The sequence below is a fragment of the Anas platyrhynchos genome, chromosome 5 (assembly GCF_047663525.1).
Source record: "Anas platyrhynchos isolate ZD024472 breed Pekin duck chromosome 5, IASCAAS_PekinDuck_T2T, whole genome shotgun sequence".
Classification (NCBI taxonomy): domain Eukaryota; kingdom Metazoa; phylum Chordata; class Aves; order Anseriformes; family Anatidae; genus Anas; species Anas platyrhynchos.
In genome coordinates this window covers 5,936,734-5,960,135 of record NC_092591.1, presented here as the reverse complement: position 1 = coordinate 5,960,135, position 23,402 = coordinate 5,936,734, and the positions used below count along the sequence as shown (strand labels likewise).

The window sequence follows — 23,402 nt, the reverse complement described above, 5'->3', positions numbered from 1 at the left end:
GGTGGCAGCTTTGTGCGTGCCCTGCTGTGGAGGTTTCATGAGGTGGAGTCAGAGTCAGCTTCTGGACAGACCGAGGGCTCGCTGAGCTCTGCTGTAGGTTGGAGATTTGGGGTTTTTGCATTTCTTGTGTGGTTAGGGTTCTCCGTGGTGCTAAGGCAGCTGTAATTCTCTCCTCCCTGGAAGCAAGAGTGGGTGCTGGGGCACTGAATCAGCTGCTCCAACGCCACAGCCCCTGCTGGTCCTGAGTCCTGCCTTGCCTGCAGCACTCACGGTCCACAAAAAGTCACTGCACAGCCTGGTAGTTTTACCATTTGTGTTACACCGCTTGTTGCAACAGTTGTTCACTGAGAGTTTGTTCATTAAATTGGGGGAAAAAAGCCTGTCTTTCCTAAGATCTCATTAAAGCATTCAGTTACAAGCAAGTTCAGAAGAGCCTTCCCTGAAGGATGTTTTCAATGAATTTAAAGATCTGCTTCATGAATATAAAGCGTGACATATGTGATCTTCCTTTTGTTCAGCACTGAAGGCTGCTGCTGATGTAAAACAGAGGCAGGGTGCTGCCTGGATTGAGAAATAATCTCCATTTTTCACGCTGTAAAGGCCGCTCCAGCTGCAGCAGTCCAAGGCACCTGACCTTCTCGATCCCTGAGGTTGGAGGCTTTTTTGTATCTAGTACAAATATGTGACTTTATCTGCTTTGTCTGTTTGGATAGTGACTCCATGGGTACAACACGCTCATCTTCCATCACAGCAGTGATTCCACCAATGGTTAGTGATGTTTTTTTCCCCAATACATTTTTTAAATTCGTCTTGGTAGCACAGATGTTTGCAGAATCCCTTGGTCTGTGTCTTGCTTTAAATTATTAACAAGCTGCCCTGCCAAACGCCACTGCCAAACCAGCCACAACCCCTTGAGCTTCACAAAAGGCAAATTCTTTCCCAAAACACAACACTGTGTTTTGAATAGATCCGCTCGCTGACCGAGGAACAAGATACCGAGTGAAAAGAAATGGGAAAGAAATAACAGGCTTGGAAATCTGAAGCTGGGCATTGATAGACAAGAGGGGATCGTGGCAGTCCTCTGAGCACGCAGACAGCACACATTGGGGAAAAAAAAGGAGAATGTTTAGGAGAACATCTGGAAGGAGTGGTGCCAGATGGCTGTTGACATTTTGATAGGACTGGTAGTTTTTTCATGGAGTATGAAGACCCAATTTTCGTGTTTGTCAATATTTACGGCTCTCAGTCTTTCTGTAAGGAGGAAAATAAAGTCTCAAATAGCACTCCGAGCATGCTGAAAATAAGCCTGATATTCTGTGCTGTGCTGACTCAACCTAAATGGCCTGAGATTTTGGAGCGCTGGGAACGCCCAGCTCCTTTGCCAGTTGGTGGCATCCGAGGATGCTACACCCCTGCTACAGAAAGGCTTTTAGTCGGAGGAGCAAACTCCAGGCACCCGTGATTGGAGGATTTCAGCTTCTGGTCCTGCCACAGCGAAATCTGGTGGGAAAGGGGATGAAAGTTGGCCTGTGCTGAACATTTCATCGTTAAAGGATTGCAACTGCAAATGGACACTCCCCATCAACCGCTATGATAAGCCCAAGCCAAAATCCTTTTTTTTTTAAAATATAGCTCCCTTGATTTCTGTTATATGGCTTTGGGGTGATGTTGTTTTCCACGTAGATAAGCAAACACATCCATTTTGTGTAACATTGAAAAGCTACAATTAGCAATGGATGTGTTTTCTGCCTCGTGTTTGGGTTTTCTTTTACAAACCAATAGTTTTCAACTTTTTAAAATATAAAAAGTATGGGGATTTCTGCATTTCATTGTATGCAAGGTGTAAGACTTCTGTTCAGTTTGAAATGTAAATGTTGGAGTCTGAGGGGGACTAATGGTTAATGCTGTTATCCCATGGGGCAAAAATACGATCTCTGAAGAGTTTGCCAAACTTCTTCTGAAGTTGGTGGTCCTGCCCTGTGCCATGTCCCTAATTTTATTAGGGACATTTTCTTTTACTCCTCGTGTGCCCTGATTTTATTAGGGGCTTTCTTAGGATCTCGCTGGATTTTATTCATTTAAAACCCGTTAGAATTTCGTTAGCACAGCCTGAATAACGCATCTCTTGCTCAAACACGTGTGCATGCGTTGCAAACACATGGTGCGATCGTTTTGTCAGAGGGAAGGGGAAGGCTCGGGGCTCCTGGTGGTGAGCTGAGCTGGAGCTGGCAGCACGGGTGATATTAGCAAGAGCAGAGCCAGCGAGTCGAGAGGAGAGATTGTGACCTCTGGTCAGCCACAAGTGGATAAAGGGAAACAACTGAGCAGCCTGGGCTGGCCTTGAAATAACCTGCTTTGAGCTGGGGTTGGGCTGGAGACCTCCAGACATCCCTTCCAGCCTGAGTTTTTCTGTGATTCTGTGACTTTTAAGACCTTGTTATAGCCCTTTTTTTTGTCTCTGCTGTGCTACTATCTAGTATTCCTGACCACTTCCACCTGTTTTCCCCTTATATATACGGTGCTTAGGGCTATTTTAAAAGCTGGCTGCCAGCACTTACGGCTTTTCTGCACTAACCAAGGCCTTGGGTCGCTTCTGAAGCTCAGCTGGGTGCCTTGTTGCTCTGCTGAGTGCGTCCCTTCTCTCTTCCTGGTTCACTGATTGAATTAATGAATTATAAATATTTTTGCAGGTCAGCCCAGATAAGGAATTTTGAGTTTGCTCAAGAAAAAATACAAGCCTGAAGTTGTTTTTATTAAATCCCAGGCATTCAGTTTTCTCCCCCCAGTTCTGTTTCACTTCACTTTGGAAAATTTTTACTCTTTTTATGAAAAGTCAGCTTTGGCTAAAGGCGCTGTTGGAACATAAACAAATGACCGCACGCTTTGCCACAACCACAGTGCAGTAAGTGTAGCCCTTTTCCACAAAACCTTTTCTCTTAGCTAAAATTACTGGCTGAACTTGGCAGAAACTTCCAAATGCTGGCGTCAGTGAAGTCTGAGCTTTTCCCCAACTGAGCTATCGAACCCCAAATCGCACCCGTCTCCCGTTCTGGCGGTGAGACCCATACCCCAGATTTGTCCTACAAACCGCATTTTTTTGCAGGGTGAAACAGACACTTGCACTGGAGACACTGCTACTGGTTTCAGGGAGGAACAAGATGATACAAGGAGTCTTTATTCTTGTCCTTTATGGGTTTGAAAAGCTGGAGTGAAGCTAAGGAGAAAGGTGCAGTGAGTTTTCTGGGGGCCAGTTTGACCAGGGGACTGAAACGGGGGCAGCTGCCCCCTGTCCAAAGTGCTAACAACTTCTGAAAGTCTTTAAATTTAAGGTTTGTGCCGTCTTTCTCACTTTTTTCTCCTTCCTCCAAGCTAACTAGCAGTTGCCTCTCGGGGCTGGAGCTCCTCGCCAGCAGCATTTTGCACGGATGGGTGGTGATAATGGAACGAGGGTGAGGTAGAAGCAAAGAGCTGCTGTTTTCCCATGTGCTGTGCTATTGGCTCGTGGATGCAAAACTCAATTAACACCCGAGCAAGCTTGATTTCTCCAGGGGAAAAGGTGTCTGGCCGTGCATCCGCCCTCTCCAAAGGTTCCTCCGGTTGCACAGCAGTTTGCACCGGGTCCTGGGGCTGCTGTGTCTCTCCTGCCGTGTCTCTCCTGCTGTGGGCTGGCTTCTTCGTTTGGTGGTTTAATTTCCAGGAGCAATGTGTGATTCTCCTTTCCTGAGCAGGACAGAGTCGCTGAGGCTTGGATAGAGGAATAAGGTATGCCAGGAACCACTACAGCACTTTGCTGCTGGTTCACAGAAGCTGCGAGGTGTGCAGCCCTGCTCTGTAACATTTCATTCAGGAGTTCAGTTTTCCAGAAGTCAAGCTGTGCTCCCAAGCCTTAATCTCCTAAGTAACCTAATACAGCCTGCCCCAAACATAAGCCGCTGTGCCACTCAGCTGCACAAAACAGATCGTTTTCTAATAGCAGAAATCTGGGAACCCTTAATGGGGTGGAGTGGAAAAAAAACAGATATTTGAATTCTGAGCGAAGTATGAAGCCTATTGTTAAGCCCCAAACATGTTTCGAAAGGGGGGTTAAATAAAGCAGAAACAGTTACCACAGATATTTACAGCCTCTTTTTGCGCAGGGCTGCATCTCTGGATGTTTCCTTGGAAAAATCTTTGCTGGATCTCCTCCAGTAAGACCAAGAAATTCATCACCTCTCTGCCGCCCCAGCATGGGCAGCGCCTCACTGGAAGGACTGAGGGTGACGTGGGGAGGCGGACCCAGCCCCTCAGCCATGGTTTTGACTTTTCCCTACTACTTTCCCACTTTGATTTTTCCTAGAGGACATTTGGCAATCGCCTGGAATGCTTTTGGTGTCCCCCCTTTCTATTTCCTTTGGTTTGCAGGCAGGGAAGCCCACGTGCACGATACGCGGAGTACTTTCAGTCATTTCACACTGTCCCTGAGTTGCTCTGTCTCCTGACCTGTCACGGCAGCAGATTAAGCCGGGGTTGACCTTTCTCTAAGCTGCAAATTGAGAAATCTGTCTGATGTATCTCGTAGTTATGAAACTCGGATTATTCCAGCAAGGATAAAATCTGAAGGCCATCAGCTGCTCTGGCTGCACTCCGCACCAGCAGCGAGCAGGAAAACGTCCTCCCTCCTGTAAAATCAACTGGGTGCATCCTGGGGAGTGTTCACCCTCTCTTTAAAATGCTGTGCTCAAAGTCAGGACGTTCATTGTTTATGTTCTAATGGGGAAGGTAAAGCCCCCGGCACTGTGCTCTGTTGCTGTAGGAGTTAATACCTGGTGTGGTATCCGGGCCATTTCCAAGGAGATGGGATGTCTGCAGGTCATCAGTGATGTGCTCAGATGTGCTCTGGTGGTGAGAGGAGGACACGTGTGTGCCAAGAAAGGAGAGGAAAGGCAAGGTAACCACCATCCACAGGCCTGAATGAACTGGGAACGCTCCCACGCGGGAGATCTGGGAGCTCAGGGACATGACTTTGCGTCACGTTCACTGCTCTATGTACTGAAGGACAAGAAAACCCTCCCAGATCACCCCATACAGAACTGCCTGCCCTATGGCAGTGGCTGCAGCTGAAGGCACGTGCTGTAGGACGTAGGAGTAGGATGTCAGGGACACCTCTATAGAAGCAGGAATGGTTCGTGTGGCCTCCCAGACCCACCTGGACAGGCACCTGGGGCTTCCAAAATAGTTGAGTGGATGTGCAAGGTAAATCAGGAAAAATAAATGGCCCTTGAGGCCTGAGGGCAAGTTTTAGAAACGTGCCTGCTGCTTTCTGTGATGTTTGAAAGAGGAATCGGCTATTTCTGTTTGGAAATAAGCTGGGGAAAGGTGTCTCATCCAGAAAATATGGAGCTGTGTGTGGGGGAAACCCCACTGCAGCAGGCAGAGCTTGGAGAAGGGCGATTTTCCTGCCCCCCTCCCCTGCTCCTGCTCGTACGCAGAGCCGCTGAGGATCCCAGGTTGGTACCTGGATGTGCCTCATAGCATGCACAGCATCACTGCCTCAGCAGTCACCACAGGCATCAAAAACCATCCCTGTAAATGCAGCAAGGGGGTGTTCTCCCTGCCTGTTATGGGGAAGGCTCCTGGAGGTGTTTGAGAAAACACACTCTTTGCCATAACTTCTGTGTTGATGTTTTCCACAACATGTTTCATGTGGCTTGCTCCCAGAAGCCCAAATCTCTGGTTATTTGCTGCTCAGAAAATGGAAATGTGTTGAGCTAGGGCTGTGGGGAGCACATGCAGCCAGCGTGGGGCTGGGAGGGGAGTCAGAAATCCCTAGGGTAAGAGGGACAGGCTTCCCAGGTTAGTTTCCATGGCATCAGATTGCAACTTTTTTTGTGGTTAGAAGGAAAAAAAAAAAGCAGGATTTGACTTGATGAAAGCTGAAAGTCCAGCCTGGAATGGCTGCTTTTATTTGCCGTGCTTTTAGGTGCTCATCTCCATCCCTGCTAGACTACGGACACCAGGAAACAAGCGTGCGAGGGGCACTGCGTGTCCTCAGGAGCCACGTCTGGTGTCTCGTGGGAAGGTCTCACAAAAACCAGCAGGGTCCAGGGCTGTGGCTCTCCTCGTGGATGAGCCAGGTCCCCCTGGATGCATTAGTGCCCGCTCTGTGGCTGAGCCTGCAGTGCTGGCCACTAGCATCTATCCTCCGTGCACCGCTCCGGTACCATTAACGGGAAGCTGCTCTTAAGGAAATGTCTCGAATACCTTTTTAAAGGGAAACAATGCTAGATGGACTGCTTTTCCTGCCATTCAGCACCAAGGGGTGTAGTTAGGAAGGGATGTGTCCCCGCAGGCTTCTAATCCTGATGACTTTAAAAGATGCCCATTGTAGAGTTTGCACGGAGAAGGGCTTTTATAGGAGAAAAGGGCCCCGTCAGGCCCCAAATCAGAGAAGCTGATCATGAAACGAGGGGAGGGATTTTTCCCCTATTGTTTTTAGTTGAAGTGTATTTCCCAGCAGCAGTGCCGCCGGATCCTCTGCTGCTTGCAACGAGCTGGACTGCCGTAATAATAATAAAATAAAAAAAAGAGATGGGTGGAAATGAGTCTTGGGCTTTTGTTCTGCTTTGGCACGCGTTGTGTCTTTTGACCACCATTCCTGGTGCGATGGGAGCTTCGCCGCAGCTTTACGGTGCTGGCACTGCTCCTCTTCTCCATGCCCTTCGTCACATCTTGTGCCTTTGCAGGTGGATACCAGAAATACCTGGAATATGGAGACAGCAGCTCCTCTGGGGAGCACATAGCAGATAGCAGGCACATTGCTCAACATCCCAGGGACAAACACCCTCGCCTGCCCTCCCAGGGAGCGGAGGGGAAGGCTGGCTGGATGCAAACCTGCTGCGAATCAGCCCAGGTCTGGGAGGCTGGGACGTTTCCTGAGACGATCAGAGCAGTGGCAGGCAGGGGTACGCGGGTTTTGGGGCTGCCTGTGCCGCACACAGCGCTTCTGCTGCCAGGAGAGCATCCTCCACACGCAGCAGCGTGGGGAAGCGCAGCCTCCGTGTACCTGTCAGCAGAGATCAGCCTCCTCTGCCTCAATGAGACGCGGGTACAACCTCCATGCCTGCAGCTCGTGCAGCGTTTATGCGGCAGGTCTGGCCAACAGCCTGGTTTTTGCTCTTTGTAGGTGGAGGGGAGCCCCTCAGCCTGCCCAGCCTTGTCCCCCCCTGAGAGCTCTGCAGCTGAGAGATTATCGAGCGTTGTTTCCACAGCCCCGTGCGTGATAAGGAGGTTTCAGAGAGCTCACACACAAACGAGTGCTGGGTTGGGAAGAGGCAAGTTGGCAGTGCTGCGGCTGGAGAAAACCTGGGGGGCAAAGAGAGAGAGATGTCAGCTGGAGCTGTTTGACACCAAGGGGGAAGGGATCCACAGCGAGCAGCAGGAGCCCTTCCCCAGCACAAAGAAAGACCTGAGAAAGGAGGAAAGGGTGGCAGTGGGGACAGAACCGTCCCTGCTGCAGGGAGGAGGAGGAAGAAATCCCCGTCCCCAAGGACTCCCCTGCAGTGTGGTGCGGGGGTGTCCCCAGAAGGTCCCTTGTCACCAATTCATCCTGCCTCTTGCTCTTCCCTTCGCTGTGCCATGCCAACACCTCGATTCCCTGCTAGCGCTCAGCGCCAGGCTGCTTTCTGCGGCGGCGTCAGCAGGAAATGAATCCCTGCCCCATGCCAGGAGTGGAGGTGTGGGAGAGCCCCTGCCTTCACTCGCTGGGCAGGGACCAAGCTGCTAATTAGGAGCCCAGGCTCAGGCTGTCAGGGCCACCCCGAAGGGGATCTGGAGACGTGCCTCGTGCTGATCCCGTTGCTGTTGAAACCAGCGGAAGCACCTGAGTTTAACACGGAGCCCTGTCTGTATCTTAATCTTGGAGCTTATCCTCAGCGCTGCTTCTCCGCCTCTCCCAAAATTTCCTTCCCTCCTGCTCCAGCATCCCTCAAGCTGCACCACGGCCCTTTAAAGCCAGCTTCCCATCCGGGGGGAGGCTCCTGAAGTGATCTGGTGGTGAGCAAAGGGACCCAAAGAGCCCGTGCCCATCCAAATGGAGCCTTCATCTAACAGGGAGTGCAATGAAGCGTGCTGGATTTCCACTCCTGTTTCTTGCTGTTCACCCAGGGAGAGGAGCAACCACGGCCCACAAATCAGTTGGGTGCTTCTGCATTTTCCTTTGGTCTTTTTTTTTGCAGCCCTGTTGCACCCGACAGCTGTAAGACAGAAAATGCTGCTGCAATAACAAATTGTTGGCATGTTTTGGGTTCAAAACCTTGCTGCCAGTGACTCCCTACGGCAGTGGGGAGAGCCCCTCGCCGGCAGCACACGAAGAAATGATGTTGAATTTCTCTCCAGTGAGCAGAGCCCTCCGAACCAGAACCCTTATGCAATTATGTGAGGGTTTTTTTTTCTTGACTCCAGATCCTAAGAAACTGTCTCTTGAATAGTGTGTTTCTTGCTGGTTCATTCGTCTGTGAATTTCCCTGGCAGGTAGCGTATAAATAGCTCTGAGGCACAAGCGATTCACGAGTTCTTTTCAGAATGCAGCATTGAGTCATTGCAAAGCCTCCTACTGTAGCTCTTTTGGAGATGCGCTCATTATTTGAAGTGTAAGATTCATGCCCGAGAAAGAACGAGACAATCCTGGCTGCTCGAGTTTGTCCTTCCACCAAAGCACCTTGTTTAAAAAGCGGCGAGGAAGGAAATCTTGTGCCAGCGAAGAGAGCAGGAGGCATCTGCGCGTCCCCGCCGCAGGCTGTGCTGCTCGGCAGCGTTGTGAGGCCAGGAATAGAAAGCAGGGTCCCTTGCTCCCCGGAGCCCTCTGCCATGTAGGGCAGAGCCAGCCAGCTGGATCCCCCCCGCCGTCCTTTCCGCCTGACCCCACACAGCGTCGGGCTCTCCGTAATTAGGGCAGAATTAGGGCAAGATCCCCAGGGCCGCAGGCAGCGGGAGCAGGGCTCACACAGAAGGGCAGAGCTCGTCTAAAGATTGAGCTGAGCCTCCCTTCCCACCTGGAAGTCTGGTCCGAAAGGAACTGGGGGATTTGATGCACGCGAACGCCTGGCAGCCCGCGGGTTGTAGCAACAGCTCTGCCACGACCACTGGATGTCGAGGAACATCAGGTGTGTCTGCAGAGCACGTTCAGATAAACACTTGCTGCTGGCTCACAGGGCATCCAGAGCTTCCTCTGACATGGTCTTAAATAAAAAGCAAGGAGGAAAAAACAAAGAGACCATTTTTCTGGAGCCGCTGCCGTGCGGTGCAACGTTAAGCTGCCCGAGGAGCAGTGCCACGGAGCTGTGGTGCTGACCGCATGCATCAGAGGGGTAACACATCCATCTCAAACAGCAGGAGAGCTCCACACAGAGCAAAACAGGAACCACCTGAGAACCTTCTTCCCCTGTGTAAAAGACCTCTGCTGCTCCTGCGTACGTCATTACAGGCTGTCTCACACTGGTTTTTGGTGCGGATATGTTCCGAGCATGGTTTTAAAGAGTGAGTCAGGATTTACCTCCCCATTCAGTCAAACCAACACCATTTATTCTTTTGGCTCTGAGGTTGTATGCAAGTCTGAAGCAGGCTTTGTGACCAGATTAAACCCACAAAGGGAGTTTTGATAGGATACCTGGGTGGAATTTCTCTTTCTTTTGCCCTCACAGCATGCCTGACTGCCCTGCCTGGAGCAGCTCCCCCCTTTGCTGGTGTATTGTGCTCCTGCTGGGTCTTCAGCCCAAATCCCTGCAACGTGGCACCCAAATCCTGCCTTTGGGGTGGGTACCAGTGATGACCTGTCACTGCTGTGTGATCAGGGGGACACGGGCAATCCATAAGCCATAAACATCTGTAACTTCTCTTAAAGCTCAAGGTGAGAACTCCAAACACTCCTGTGACACCCGAGACTTTTGATGCATTTTTAGCACGGGGCTCTGCTGGCATCAGCCACGAGTGCAGCTGGAGTGAGTCCCTGCTGCCACCAGCACCCTGCAGCGTCCCAGCACACCTTCAGGGGTCCTTCTGGGGCACTTCTGTCACTGGCAGGGACTGAGCCAGGGAGCACGGAGCAGCAAGGTGCAGTGGTGGTGCCCACGGGGACGCAGTTTACTTGTGGGTCTTGGGCTGGCGCTGACACTGTCTAGGATTAATGTGTCATCCCCCCTGGGATGCCCATTAGGGCACCGGTCTTGGCTCTGGTTCACGCAGCTCCAACACATGATTACCTTCCTGGGGAGGTAAGGAACCCAGGACAGCTGAAATTACGTTGGGAATTGCCACGTGTGACTGTGGGGGCTCGGGATACAGCAGAGATGAGATGGGGGAGCAGGTGATGAGCACACGGCCTTCTGCGCTTGCTGCAGTGGCTGGGGAGTAACCTGGAGAGATGGAAAAAAAAAGGAGGATGAAGCAAAAGATCAGCTGCATTTCATGGATGGAGGGTTACTGGTGGAGGGAAACGTGCCTTCATGGATTTAAATCAAAAGAAAACATCACATCCTCTAACCTGACATCCCCCAGGACTCGTGCTTAAAGATTTCCTCTTACGGTGCCACAGCAAGGTCAAACTCACTCTGCAGGTGTTACCTTGGGAGTAGGTATGTGTTTCTGTGCATGTCCATATCCGAGAGGGATGGGAAAGAGAAGAAGCCTTTTCTTTTCTTCCTGGTGTCTGGTGTATTTGATAAGCAACCCCCTGTTTTGTACGATTCTTTGGCCATGATCTGCAAGGTCCTTTCCAACCTACATGATCCTGTGATCCCGTGATTTTCCTACGGATTGTGATTCACACGTGATACCTGGTCCCCTAGCAGGTGTGGAAGTACTACGACCAACTGAAGAACCAGATGGAGAAGTTAGGTGGGGTGCCCAAAGCTACACAGCTTTCCCCAAACCAGGCACAGCACGAGGGGTTGCAGCCCTGCACCGTGCACTGACCCCATCGCTCTCCTCTGTACCACGCACAGGAATTTTTTCTTTATCCTCTTCTGCTCCCTGCCTCAAAGCTGGAAATGATTTTTCCCTTTAATCTTCTTTGACGACTTCTGTCTTGAAAAATAAAGCAGGTAGGACAGTAGGATGGAGCAGCGCTGCGAGGACCGGCTCAAGTTCTCATCAAGTGCTGGGCGGATCATGCAGACCCCGAGCACCAGCACGAGAGCAAAGCTTCCCTCTGTTTGTACAGGGATAGGCCTCCGTGATGGGGAGATTTGTTATTCATAATCTGCTGCCGGTTATTCTCATCATCAGTTGAAGGAGACGTCGTGTGAGTTAATTATTCTGTTCCCCAGCAGCTAATGAGGGGTGTATATATTCCAAGCTAACAATTTGCCATAGCTCGGCGGGAGAGCGAGTATTAAGCGTTCAGCGACAACACGCAAATAATGAGCACATTTATGGAAAGCACAACTGAGGGACAACAAAAAGGCCCAGGTGTCGGGGTAATTTATTCCGAACTAACAATATGATAGTAAAGGAGATACAGATTAAAAACCTACATACGCCAGTTGGGAACTGAAATGAAATCCCCAGCTTTTCAGAAGTTCAAGCCTTTTGCAGGTCCTGTTGAAAACAGCGGGAGGACATCACCTGTGAGAGCCGTGGTTGTTCAGCGTCTGGTTAAAAGCGATCCAGCCCTTTCATCTGGCACAAATGATACAGTCCCCTCCCAAGCAAATTTCTTGCTGACAAGCTTTCAGCAAGGCAATGCCTGATTCTTTTGTCCAGCCCTCAGAAAAACACGGATGCCAGGTGAGCACATATTGAGAAGATTTCTGGCTTAATTTTATCCTAATGAGCTTATAACATCAGTCAAGGTCGAAGCACAACTGAGGCTGCTACTCTACAGACGTGCAGTAAGAGAGATCCTTCCTCCGAGATGCATACAGCTGAAATAGCAAATGGTCCCAGTTCCCCTGACACAGCTTCTCGGAGATCCCCTTTCCTCCTCTGGTGTCTGCCTCTGACTTTTCAGACTGAGCTGTTTGGGGAAAGACCAGCATTTGCTCAGCATTCAGCATATAGGAGTCTAAGACACCGTTGGGACTCTTAGAGCTTATTTCAATTCTCATAATTAGTAATAACAGTATGCAAGCCAAAATTAATGGTAGTGTGCTTCACAGAATCACAGAATCACAGAATTTCTAGGTTGGAAGAGACCTCAAGATCATCGAGTCCAACCTCTAACCTAACACTAACAGTCCCCACTAAACCATATCCCTAAGCTCTACATCTAAACGTCTTTTGAAGACTTCCAGGGATGGTGACTCCACCACCTCCCTGGGCAGCCCGTTCCAGTGCCTCACAACCCTTTCAGTAAAGAAGTTCTTCCTAACATCTAACCTAAAACTCCCCTGGCGTAACTTTAGCCCATTCCCCCTCGTCCTGTCACCAGGCACATGGGAGAACAGGCCAACCCCCACCTCTCTACAGCCTCCTTTAATGTACTTATACAGAGCAATAAGGTCACCCCTGAGCCTCCTCTTCTCTAGGCTGAACAAGCCCAGCTCCTTCAGCCGCTCCTCATAGGACTTGCTCTCCAGGCCCCTCACCAGCTTCGTCGCCCTTCTTTGGACCCGCTCAAGCACCTCGATGTCCTTCTTGTAGCGAGGGGCCCAAAACTGAACACAGTACTCGAGGTGCGGCCTCAGGTCCTGGTGCACCAGAGCGGGAGATAACATTTCTCTTTAAGAGCTGGGGCTTAAGAGTCAGACCAGTCTACTTGGCAAAAAGACAAAGAAAGAAAGAAAGAAACAAAAAAAAAAACACATTATGAACGTGGGGTTAGGTGATACCTCACCTTTATCAATAACACCAATTTTTGCTGCTCCATCTCCTCTTTTAGGCAGCACCACAGAGCCTTTGAAGGGCTCTTGGGCTTCCCACCTCACCTTTTAGGACATGGGCAAGTCTTTTGGGGCTGATCAAGAGCTGTTAGCCACACCTGACAGGGTGACAGCCGCTGTCTTCAAGGTGAAAGATAAACGAGTTAGTCGGATGATTGCTTGCTTTTTAACACCCAAGCCAGAATCAATCATTATAGTGACAAAGCTTAGTGTGCTGAATTCCCTTGGCATTACTAACTCACTTTTTCTTTCCGCATCCCTAAAAAAACCCGCAGGCAGATATAGCTAATGCTGTGTCGCGTCCCACGCACTTGTGTTGCTCCTGCAGTCTGTTGCTTTTTCAGAGTCACACACACACATTTGCATTTGCAAGCGCCACTACTGCTCTGCAGTAAACACTGCTCTTGCCTCTCTCCTAAGAGGATCCAGATGTCTTTTTCCCAGGATGATGCATTTATTTTTAGTTGTCCCTTGCTGAGTACACCGGGCGTTCCTTCCTTCTGCGCGCAGGTCGTGGTTGTCATCACAGACACTGCGTTCGGGGGTGAGGACGGTGATGGGGAGAGAAGGAAGTTTGTCTTCCAGAAAACAAATTTTCTTTTTATTCTCCAGATTCCGTGAGGTCCCCACAGGCACGTCTATGTTCTGAACGTTTTTTCCATATGGCACACTTTGCCTCTGTCAGCTCTTTGGTTGGACGTGGTGTGAATAAGAGGAAGATTTTATTTGTTTGGTGGTTGAAGTGAAAAAACGAGAGAGAAAACTTTCAGCTCGTATTTTTTTAGCAAATGGAGGAACAACCTGGGTGAAGGAAGGGCTCAAACTTCTCTTGTTGGGAGAGGAGTGATGAGTGAACCCCAATCAGACCTACGAGAGACGTGATGAGAATGTCATCCTGTGAAGTTTTACAGCAACCTCAGTGAGGTCTGGAAAATGACGCACAGATCAAGAAACACTTTTACTCTTCCTTCCCCTTCAGCCAGCATTGATGTCATTATTAACACCTCATCTGTACTAACGTGGCCCTCAGAGCTGTTTGCAGAGTCACGGCAGCGTTGCAGCTGTGCTGGCCTGAGGACACACAAGGCAGGGCTGGTGAGGAGAGATAACAACTTCTAATGGACCAGCAAAATCACATTTGGTAGGGAAAGCAGACAGGCTCCCGGGCACAAGCACCTCCTCGTGTCTCCTTCTGTTTGCCAGGGGCTTGTCTCCATCGTGGGCATTCAGAACGAGGATGTGCAGCTTCAGGGCACAAAGTTCCTGCCGACAGGGATAAAGGATCAGCTCCTCAAGCTCAGCAAAGTGAAGGATGCTCTTGCATTCCTGGGGAGAAACCTTTTTTCATGGGGTTTCTCAAATCAGGAGCCTGCTTGAGTTCAAATGGCTGATGGGGGCAGGCTCACGAGAAACTTCTTTTCTCTGTTTTGCTATAGTAAGGGATAGGAGGAGGTTTTTTGGCAATCACTGGGCTTTTCTTAGTCCTGCTAGGAGAGGTGTGTGCATCTTAGCCCCATTGGTACATGTCTTCATGGGGGTCTGGAGTTATCAAAAAACAGTAGAAGATGTAGCAAAATAGTACAAGAGACAGCGTTATATATAAAAAAAAAGCCAGTTGAATGGTGGCATTGTGCATAGTGTGATGTGTGCTTGAATGCAGTTATAAATACTTTTTATGAGTGTACGAGCATTATGCCTGCTGAACGAGAGACGTGAGTAAGGAGGAGATCAGGCCAAGAGATGACTGCACAGCGCAGGCACTCGGGGACATTGGTTTCACACGAGGCAACTGCAGAAAGCGAGAGAGGAAAAAAAAAAGTCACGTCTCACCCCTCCTGTGCTGCTTCTCTTGGCCATGGTCTGCGTGTGTCTCAGTGCTGGGGCTGGCCGTGCCACCAGCGCTTCTCTTGCCTCCCTCAGACCCTCCATCTCCTCTTCCCGTGACTTTCACAGGAAGGAAATCATCTGTGGTCTGCTGGAGCTTGGTATTTTGGTGTGGGTTTTTGGATGTGGGTGAAGAGGGGAAGCGAGAGGGTGATTTGATTTTTCATCTTCCACCTCTTTGTCTGCTTTGTAGCCTTGACCTGCAGGAGAGGACCGAGAGGACTGAGACGCCTGGCACTGGGGCTGGATCAGGGAAAGTTAGCCCGCCCTTTAGCACAGCAAGTTTTTGCTTGGAAAATATTTGATGTCACTACCTGAGGCCAGCTCTTTCCCTCCTGTACAGACGGTGACTTGGCTGGCCTCGTGCGTGTTGGAGATTGGGCTAAATGGGGGCTGGACTCAGCACGTGCTGCTGTGTCAGCCCTCAGCTGCTATGCCTGGCTGCTGTAAGCTCACAGCTTACCCAGACACCTGCCTGGTCCTTCACTGGCTTGTTAGGCTTCAGATGGGGATGCTGTTGAGATAGCATGGCTCTGGGGGAAGGTTTTCCATAGGAGAAGTGCCAAAGCTGCCAAAATGGGGAGCTGATGTTTTCAGTGCATCACCTGTGGATGGAGCTGCATGCAGATTTACTGGTCCCCTTCGCTCAGTCCTGTAACGTGGAAACCTTCAAGAGCACCTTAGGTCCTTTATTTTCCTTAAGCGGTGTTAAGAAGCACCACATTTGGTTATACAAGAATTTGTCTCAGCCTGAGCTTTTTAGTAGTTAATGAGTCAGGGATTGGGGGCAAAAGATGTCTCAACTATTGAGTGTTTGCTTAGTGGCACGCAGATTGCTTTATTGTCTTGTAGCTGCTGTTTCTAAAAGCCTCAAGAAAAAAAAATCTTCAAAGACTGAGAAAAATCCATGAGAGCGTTTTCAGCTCCTGTGTTCAGAGACCGAGGGCAGGGAGGGTGTGAGAGGCTAACGGGGGCGAGCGGGGGGCACACCAGTGCTGGGCCAGTAGGATCTGCAGAGCCTCTTCCACCCAGCCGAAGGGATCCGAGCACTTCTCTTGCTTGAAACACTTTTCTCTCCCTGCATATCTCAGGCCAAGCACTTCTGTACCCCTTGGTGTGGCTCCAGAGAAGAGGAACACGAGCTCTGCTTCATACGAGCTCTGCTTCGTGCAGCACCTGAGACCAAAACCATCCGAAGCTGTTGGCACCAGCCCCTGAGCCGTGCAACAACCTGCTCCAGGGGCCAGCCTGTTAAAGCTGCTCTGTCCTAACGAGCATTGTAAAACCTTCGGGAGCTGCAGGTGAACTGCGTGGGACAGGGTCTCATTCGCTTACCAGCCTCTCCCACCAAACCCCTCGTCACAGGAGAGGAAGAATTTCTGGGATTCCTCAGCTGAAAACAGGTACCTATGTTGTAGGTACCTACAGACACAGCTTCCAAGGGACAGCTGCATTTTTCAGCCTAACATACGCTCTGCTGAGGTTCTCCATATCCTTTGGGAGGTACCTTCACTTCTTCCTCCATCCCGCTCCCTTTTCTGTGCTAAAAAGGGAGATAAAGCATCTTTATCCCCTAACCATTAAAGGAGCACTCCAACTTTTGAGGCTTTCCTTCTTATTTTTGCCTTCAGACACCGGCTCACAGCAGTGTGACGAGTGGGTGCTAATTACGGAGAAATACATTTCGACAACAGAGCCTTACTGCTGGTGAATACAGAAAAATTGCTCATTAGAGCAACATGCTATTTAGTCAGATTGCCTTCCCTAGATATTATCATCCTGGCGTTAATGCAGACTGGCAGCGTAACACTTGAATTAAACAATCTCAAGATAACACATGCAGGGCTTCACAACTGTTGGCCAGCCTTTGGGGGGCTCCCACATGCTGCTTCCACAATACACCCCATCCTGGGGTTCAGTAACTTGCTTATACAATTAATTGGGGTTTTGTTTTTTATATATATATTTAATTAAATACACCTCATAGGGCACAGTGCATCGCACATATGATCTATTTGGGTTTAAACATGCCGTGCCTGATTCTTTTCCCAGACATTCACCTTTTACCTGCATGGTTTGGGATGACTGTGCTGGTTGCATGATGCAGGCAGTGTCCCTGTCTGCTCGGTGGCTCCCTGCACACATCAAAATACACGAGATGTTGAAATCACACTGGAAAACACCTCGTAGCCATTGCACAGAATAACATGATAAAGGAAGCACAGCAGGAGCTGTTGCAGAAATGCAAAGGCTGCCTGCAGCTCCAGGTGCCTTGTCGTGGTGCAGGGAGGCTCTGGGGTGGTAGAAGACCGCAGCACCGAGGCTTTCACGTGCAGCCTGGCAAACAGCAAATGCAGAAGCTGCAGTTTGGGTCCATGGAGCTGCAAGCAAGAGGTGCCTTTGCTGGGACACAGCTACATGGGGCTCCACCAGCAGCAATAACATCTGAAGCTCCATGTCTCTGCTTTGTATAGCTGCCTGCATGCAAGGGGAGCTAAAATCTCACTGGGTGTAAGGGCCAGTGCCTGCACAGACAGCATTGCAGCAGCTGTAGCCACAGGAGGTTCCTCAACCCATGTCCTGTCTACTTCTGCCAGACACAGCCACTCCATCAGGCTAACCTAAGTGATAAAAACATGCACAGAAATAGCATAACTGCTCAGGACAACAGCACTCATCTATCTACACCAGGATTTCCTCTTCTGCAGCCCTCTGGGCCCAGCCTTTGACTTGAACGCCAGCTTTTGCTAATTAGCTCAGTTTTATCTAATTAGCACCCGAATGGGAGTGCCTCCCCCAGCTGCCTCTGGGCTCGTGAAGAGCCCAGAGCTAGGGATATAGGTGAAGGAGCCAGGAAGAGCTTTTCCTTGGGGGGTTTGTATGGTGTGTCCTCACCTCTGTGTGCTCTGAATATACCCTTAGGCTGGGTTAGGCTGAACTGGACAGTATCTGCACCAGATTTTCTTTGCAACTGACTTATTTGTAATACATTTCCTTCCTTTAAGCTTGCTATGAATGTGTTTTTTAATATTGGCCACGGTATTTTGCTCTTAGTTTGCCTTGGGAAATGGAGTGTGTCCTACATCTGTGTCTATTTTAAGGCTGGGCTTTGTCGCCGGCTGGGGATGTGGCCGGGAGGAGCGCTGATAACGCGGGCACTGCTCTGCTGTGCTGGGTGCTTCTGGGGAGCCCCAGCCATGGCCTGGCTCAGATCCTGCGTGTGCTGCTGTGCTCGTAACCCCAAATACTGTGCTGTAGGGTAGTGCTCAGCCTGCCTGGCTTCAGTAGTTCAAAAGCTGCTACTGTGGTTTAATTCGATTAAATGAGGTCTGTTTGCAGGTAGTAACAATAAGGCACACCCAGAAAGCAAACTTGTTGTGTTCTTAGCATCTCTCTTAAGTTGTCAGTGTTATTTTTTTCTCTTTGTGTTAGTTCTGTTCATTAATTTGTGCTTTGGGGGACCAATAGATGTTTATGCTCCATTAACTATAAGGAAAAGTCTGTTCACTCAGAGCAGCGAAAGGGAATTGGGATTTGTCCCTCCAGGTGGTTTGGGTGCTCTTCATAATGCTGCAGAGGGGAGCAGAGCCCTGCAAGGCAGTGCTGTCCGTGTGCTGCTGGCTGCTCGTGTACATGGGTAGCACACCTGGTGCTTCGAGTCCAAGTGTGTCTGCACAATTCCCTTCTTCCTGCTGTTACCTGAAGGAAACTCCTGCCTAGTAGTGGCCAGGTAGGTGATGGATACCTGCAGTGTGGTCACCTTAACCTTTACCAGATAAGGAAGGCTGGGGGGCTCTTACAGCCTAGAAGGTTTTAGGGTTTTATATCCTCAGCCACCCCGGGTGCCCTCCTGCCACCCTTCTGAGTGTGCAGCCTCGGGTGATGCGCCCCTGGAGCTCTGCTGCATGGCACGGTGCTTGTGTTGGCAGATGCTCTGCAAAGAGAGGTTCGAACCCCAAAATCTCTGCGGCTACAGATGGGTTAAGAGGAATGGCAGGGCAAATGCTGCGCGGTGACTTGGTTCTTGTTTTATTTAGTGCTGTGCTCTGGGTGATGAGAGAGCAGAGGAATAAATGTGACTTTGTGCCTGAGGGATGGGCAGCCACTTGCTAAAGCAGGCCTAAGTGTAAGGGGGCTCTTGCTTTGGAGTGGCTTTTCTCTGAAACACTTCTCGTGGTTAAACAGTCTCAGCATCACAAGAGCTGGCTGGGGAGATTGCTTCATGCCAGGGCTGAAGGCAAAACCCAGGACCTGGTGCTCCGATGGTTCCTCTGCCTGCACCGATGCACAAACCTCTCCTCCTGGGCAGGTTGGTGCCACTGCACTGGACATGGCAGGGAAGGGTCGTACTGGTTGTACTGGGCTCATCCTAGAGGGTGGCGTGGTGCTGTGAGCTGTGTCTTGCTGTATTCGATGACTTTTCTCTTCTCCTCCTCTGGGGAGGTCCTGCACCGAGCGCTTGCATGCCTGGGGAGGGGGAGAACTTCCTCAGCGAGACGGTTTCCCATCCACTTTCATGTAATATTTAAGGCTCAGCTGAAGAGTTATCGTTTATGCAGTAGTGCCGGGGAGTGAATTTCGTATTGATTTAAAAATTAGCCATTTTTAGCTTACTATTTTATTCATCAGAATATAAAAAAAAAAGTCTCAGCTTCGGCAGGAATGTGCTGTGTGCTACTTGTCTGCAGAACCGTGCTCCTTAATTTGTTCTTGGCATGGGGCTGGTAAAAGCACTTAATGCATCGTCCTGTTTACTCTACTTGCCTCACCCCCCTGGCTTTAAGGACGTTGTAATAAGTGTGATGGGGAGCAGGGCTGTGCTCCCAGCCTCGTGCTCCTCACCCCCTTCTTCCTCTGGGTCTGCTTGTGTCTCTGGACCTGGAGATCCAGCACCGTGGGGCTTCTGGAGGTGCTGGGCTCACCTGGTTTTGGTACGAGGCCACCTGGGAAACCCAAATGTTGGTCGTGCAGCTGGTTTGGGCTGAGGAATCTGTCCGTGCCCAGGTGTTGGTGCCCAGGTGTTGGTGCCTTGCTGGGGGCTCAGGAGCACTGTGCACAACCCAGAACCCATGGGGGTGAGAGCACACACCTGTGAGCAGTGGGTTGGAGATGGAGGGTGTGGAGCCAGAGGGAGTTAGTGCTTCAGGCAGGCCTCTGGGGCCATGGGCCTGAATTTCAGTCCCTATTCATACGCTGGTTTATTTATAAGCTATTAAAGATGTATAAAGTGATTTTTGGAGCAGGCGGCAGAGCCCGTGTCCCTGCTTCCAAGTGTGCTGGCTGGTGCCAGATTCTGCTTGCTTTCCCGTGTGCCTTTCTGATGCGTTTTCCCATGCTGGGCGCTCTGCTTGTTCCCCTGACACCAGAACAGAGCCTGTGTAGTGTATGGCTCACCTGAAATAATGAGCACCAAAGCTTTGGTTTTGTTTTGCCCCCCACTTCATCAGCAAAGAAATGCTTCCTGGCAAATCTGCTCCTGTTCTATGTGGGGTATTTTATGGGGCACATTCCAGCAGCACTGCTGGCGGCTGTGGTCACACAAGCTGGAGATGGCTCAGCCTTGCTGGTAAGTGGCAGGTGTGATTTCAAGGGCATTGTTGGCTTAAATTTTTCTCGCAAAAGAGCGGTCACTTCAGCTGTACGTGTGTATTCCTAAAATTAATTTGCTGCTCACAGCCTGTGTGGTTAGGGTATCCTGAAAATCAGGGTTTCTTCTCTGTTGGTTTGCAAATGTAATCAAAAGGATGATATAACTAGGGGACCTGCTGCATCTGAAGGGTGTTACCTGCTCTTCTATCAGGAACAGGTTTTATACAGGTGTGTGATATTGTGCCTTTTAAAAAAAAAAAAAGGTAGCAAACTTAATGGGCATCATGTTGCTTATGAGCTATTTGCTGAAGTTGGTTGTTGCTTAAATACTGAGGTGTGAAATCTGCTGGGGCTGAGGTGTTTTTAACTCTCGCATCCTTGAAGTCAGCTCAGGACAAGGGGCATCGTGACAGATGGCTCCGCTCTAATGGCTTGAGGAGTGCTCTGTGCAAGGTATTGATGAACTCCAAATCTTCAAATTGGACTCTGAAAGCCTCTCCAGCCCGCTGCAGGATGCTTGGCACTGCTTACAGCTCAATGTGCGACACCTGGAGCAGTGCTGCAGCTGTGCCACTGGGAGCAGCCGGTGATGGATCGCTTTATGCTCCTGAACACGTGAAGGTGCACGCGGCAGGCGAAGTGTGTGAGGCTCACTTTATTGTGGCTCGCTGTCGTGTGGCTTTATTGCTGCAAAGCCCTTGTAGTAGGAGTCACGGTAAGCCCTGGTGTTCTGCTCCAGGTCCCCTTGAAGCCCGTGTAATGGCTGCGTGGAATTTGAGCAGCCTTTGAGTTGGGTTTCCCGGTGCAGGAGGGCACTGATCAAAACCTCGTGCTCCAAAGCGATCTGAAACAGCTCTCACTGCTCTCCTGTTCTCCTGGCAGTTGTGAGCGCAGACACCACCAGCATTTAGGCTGGCTTAGATCTATTGATGCAAAGGACTGCCGAAGAGCCAGGTATTATTGTGCTGCTGTCATGTGTCAGGTTAGTGGGTTACGAAGCCTGTGCTGCTTTGAGAGCTGCCTGCTTTGGATGCAGGTATGAGCCCATTCACCTCCCCTTTTAAGTGATGGTGCCAGAGCTCTCCTTTTTGGGAAAAAAAAACTCTGCTTTAATCACTTGGGTACCAAACTCAATAACCTCCTATCCATTGCTGCTTTATCTCAATGTCATAGCTCTGCATTAAGACATTTTGAAATTAAAACTTGCCTTTTTCAGGACCCGGAGTGGATGCAGAGCTCTGTGGCTGTGAGGAGTCCTCCTTCCACAAGGGCTCCAGAGCTCGGGAAGAGAGGATTCAGACCCAGGGCACTGCCTCAAACAGCTGCGACTTCCCCCGAACCTGGTTGTGGTTTTGTGTGGCTCAGCGTTAGAGGTGTCTGAGTGCATTGCTGCCTTTGTTGCCCTCGCTGAGCAGCAGGCTGTTAGCTCTTTTAACTGGCTTTCTCGCTGCAGTTACCCGTGGCTCGGTGACACCTGGAAATGCATTTGCCAGCTTGATTGTTCCGACAAACCCAATTACCGGCTGCTCAGGGAGCTCCCACCCCGCACTTAGCAGAGACGCAGCATTGATCCAGGGCGGATTTTCCTGAGGCTGGGTTCAACAAGCAGCATGCCCCTCGTGAGTCCCTCTCCTTGGTCAACAACAGCCAGGGGAAGGTTCCCAAACCCTGAGCACAGGTTTTCTGGCTGCCTCTGAGCTGTTCACATCGTCCCAGGGGATCCTGTAGCTAGAATGTCTTTGTACCACTTCTGGGCTAATTCCTGCAGAAACCTATTAATTTCTGCCCTGTTTTGTTCCTGTAGGGGCTGGATGTGACCTGATGGAGAGCTCTAGCTAAATGGAAACAACTTGAACAGCTTTGTTGAATTCTCAATTAGCTTGCAAATAAGGGAATACCTGCAAAACTGATCTCCTTCCTCAAAATCACTTTTGCAACGAGGTCTGGTCATCCAGCACGAGTCCACAGGCAGCTAAATACAGTGCTGGGGCCTCAGGATGCCCGGGCTGGTATTGTCTGCCTTTTTCTCATAGAAACCTGCTGCTGGTTAGCCCTGCCCAAAATCTATGCCCAGCCTCTGCAAGCAGAGACCGCGGGGCCCACTTTGGAGGACAGCATGGGTGAGATGATGCTGTGGCTGCTTCTTTATTTACAGCTCCTCAGGTCGCAGCAGACAGCGTGTAATTAGAGCAATTGGCTCTGAGAGAGAGAGAGATGATAACCTTGTCGATCAGCGTGTCGGAAAGGCACGAAAGTACAGGTCTGATGGGCTCTAGAGAGAGGAGATGATGCTCTTGGAGAGGGAAGCAGGATGCGTTTGCATCTTGCTGTCATTATGGGTGGAAGGAAAAGTCTTGCATTAACGGGAAGGTATTGAACAGCTGCAGCTCAGCTTCTTAAGGTGAAAAGGATAGGGAGTAAGTCGAAGGCTTTTGGGGATGGGGAATGCTGAATTTGAGCTGCTGTGAAACACAAAGAGGAAAGGACAGAGGAATGAAGCAAAAAAATGTGGTGGTGCTTGTAAATAAGGTAAATGTGGCAGGGTAATAGAGGGAGTGCTCTGGCAACCCACAGAGGAGGTCAGAAACTTGCTCTGACTCCCTGTAGGTGATCCTCATCTCCTTCTCATCCTTCATAGAGACAAGGAGTTGCCTTGGGTCTGGAGGCTGTTCCTGTGGGGTCCCATCCCCGTGGCTGCAGCACTGCACAGAACTGGCTTGCAGGCTTTTAGCAGGTCTGTAGCTGGCTGCCTCTGGGTTTTTTGCAGAGGATCCATCTGCTGGAGGTGGTGGTGAACACAAATAGCCTCGGATGCCTTGAGGCGTGAGCTTGGTGGAAGTGGTGTGTCAGTGGGCCTGGTGATCTCTGGAGCAAAAGGGCAGTGAAAATGGGGGGGTTGGGGTGCTTTATTGAGGTCTGCTGGGTGAGGAAATAGCCTGAGAGCAAGGAAGATCTTGGGCTGGGAACAGTGAAGGAAAAGACTGGGTAGGATGGATTTGTAGGAAGGAAAGATCTCAGTTCAGCCGGTGGGTCACAGCTCTGCTTGCTCTGTTTTAACAAAACCCGGGCTTATGT

General features: G+C 50.2%; 1 protein-coding gene across 2 annotated transcripts in view; it reads left to right on the top strand.

Annotated features, from left to right (window-relative positions):
- The window catches only part of RTN1 (reticulon 1), a 98,936-nt gene that overhangs the window by 14,289 nt on the left and 61,245 nt on the right, over nucleotides 1–23,402 (top strand). Inside the window, exons 1-2 of one of the 2 annotated variants that reach the window (XM_072038158.1) lie at nucleotides 18,454–18,468; nucleotides 18,924–19,047. The exons of the other annotated variant lie outside the window; for it this stretch is intronic. The gene's annotated coding sequence lies outside the window, so the exon portion shown is untranslated. Of the gene's footprint in view, nucleotides 1–18,453; nucleotides 18,469–18,923; nucleotides 19,048–23,402 lie in introns of those variants that run through there. 2 annotated transcript variants of the gene reach the window in all.